We start from the raw sequence: 2,791 nt of genomic DNA, 5'->3' as shown, positions 1-2,791 counted from the left end.
GCCGTCACTGTCAGTGCTATGTAATAATACTATCCTTATCGCTGTATGTACAGCGCCGCCGTCACTGTAAGTGCTATGTAATAATACTATCCTTATCCCTGTGTGTACAGCGCCGCCGTCACTGTCAGTGCTATGTAATAATACTATCCTTATCCCTGTATGTACAGTACCCCCGTCACTGTCAGTTCTATGTATTACTATCCTTATCCCTGTATGTACAGCGCCGCCGTCACAGTCACTGCTATGTAATAATACTATCCTTATCCCTGTATGTACAGCGCCGCCGTCACTGTCAGTGCTATGCAATAATAATATCCTTATCCCTTTGTGTACAGCGCCGCCGTCACTGTCAGTGCTATGTAATACTATCCTTATCCCTGTATGTACAGCGCCGCCGTCACTGTCAGTGCTGTGTAATACTATCCTTACCCTTGTATGTACAGCACTGCCGTCACTGTCAGTGCTATGTAATACTATCCTTATCCCTGTATGTACAGCGCCGCCGTCACTGTCAGTGCTATGTAATACTATCCTTATCCCTGTGTGTACAGCGCCGCCGTCACTGTCAGTGCTATGTAATAATACTATCCTTATCCCTGTATGTACAGTTCCACCATCACTGTCAGTGCTATGTAATAATACTATCCTTATCCCTGTATGTACAGCGCCACCGTCACTGTCAGTGCTATGTAATAATACTATCCTTATTCCTGTATGTACAGCGCCGCCGTCACTGTCAGTGCTATGTAATAATACAATCCTTATCCCTGTATGTACAGCGCCGCCGTCACTGTCAGTGCTATGTAATAATACTATCCTTATCCCTGTATGTACAGCGCCGCCGTCACTGTCAGTGCTATGTAATACTATCCTTATCCCTGTATGTACAGCACCGGCGTCACTGTCAGTTCTATGTAATACTATCCCTATCCCTGTACGTACAATTACATAGCACTGACAGTAATGGCGGCGTTGTACATACAGGGATAAGAATAGTATTATTACATAGCACTGACAGTGACCGTGGCGCTGTACATACAGGGATAAGGATAGTATTATTACATAGCACTGACAGTGACGGTGGCGCTGTACATACAGGGATAAGTATAGTATTATTACATAGCACTGACAGTGACGGCGGCGCTGTACATACAGAGATAAGGATAGTATTATTGCATAGCAGTGACAGTGACGGCGGCACTGTACATACAGGTATAAGGATAGTATTATTACATAGCAGTGAATTTGACGGCGGCGCTGTAGATACAGGGATAAGGATAGTATTACATAGCACTGACAGTGACGGCGGCGCCCTGTAAAGGGCAAGTCTGTGGCAATAACAGGGGTGGAGAAAAGTACTTTATACTCACTGACAGTGATGGTGGCGCTGTACATACAGGGATAAGGATAGTATTATTACATAGCACTGACAGTGACGGCGGTGCTGTACATACAGGGATAAGTGCCGCCGTCACTGTCAGTACTGTCTTATATATCCTATCCTTATCCCTGTATGTACAGCGCCGCTGTCACTGTCAGTGCTATGTAATAATGCTATCCTTAACCCTGTATGTGCAGCGCCGCCGTCACTGTCAGTGCTGTGCAATAATACTATTCTTATCCCCGTATGTACAGCCCCGCCGTCACTGTCAGTGCTATGTAATACTATCCTTATCCCTGTGTGTACAGCGCCGCCGTCACTGTCAGTGCTATGTTATAATACTATCCTTATCCCTGTATGTACAGTGCCACCGTCACTGTCAGTGCTATGTAATAATACTATCCTTATCCCTGTATGTACAGCGCCACCGTCACTGTCAGTGCTATGTAATAATACTATCCTTATTCCTGTATGTACAGCGCCCCCTGTATGTACAGCGCCTCCGTCACTGTCAGTGCTATGTAATAATATTATCCTTATCCCTGTATGTACAGCGCTGCCGTCACTGACAGTGCTATGTAATACTATCCTTATCCCTGTATGTACAGCGCCGAAGTCACTGTTACTGCTATGTAATAATACTATCCTTATCCCTGTATGTACAGCGCCGCCGTCACTGTCAGTGCTATGTAATAATAATATCCTTATATCTGTATGTACAGCGCCGCCGTCACTGTCAGTGCTATGTAATACTATCCTTATCCCTGTACGTACAATTACATAGCACTGACAGTAACGGCGGTGTTGAACATACAGGGATAAGAATAGTATTATTACATTGCACTGACAGTGACCGCGGCGCTGTACATTCAGGGATAAGGATAGTATTTTAACATAGCACTGACAGTGACGGCGGCGCTGTACATACAGAGATAAGGATAGTATTATTGCATAGCAGTGACAGTGACGGCGGCACTGTACATACAGGGATAAGGATAGTATTATTACATAGCAGTGACAGTGATGGCGGCGCTGTAGATACAGGGATAAGGATAGTATTACATAGCACTGACAGTGATGGCGGAGACCTGTAAAGAGCAAATCTGTGGCAATAACAGGGGTGGAGAAAAGTACTTTCTACCCACTGACAGTGATGGCGGCGCTGTACATACAGGGATAAGGATAGTATTATTACATTGCAGTGACAGCGCCGCCGTCACTGTCAGTGCTATGTAATAATACTAACTTTCCCTGTATGTACAGCGCCGCCGTCACTGTCAGTGCTATGTAATAATACTATCCTTATCCCTGTATGTACAGCGCCGCCGTCACTGTCAGTGCTATGTAATAATACTATCCTTATTCCTGTATGTACAGCGCCGCCGTCACTGTCAGTGCTATGTAATAATA

Source organism: Ascaphus truei, unplaced genomic scaffold (assembly GCF_040206685.1).
Source record: "Ascaphus truei isolate aAscTru1 unplaced genomic scaffold, aAscTru1.hap1 HAP1_SCAFFOLD_450, whole genome shotgun sequence".
NCBI classification, from domain to species: Eukaryota; Metazoa; Chordata; class Amphibia; order Anura; family Ascaphidae; genus Ascaphus; species Ascaphus truei.
Note: the sequence above shows the minus strand (reverse complement) of the source record.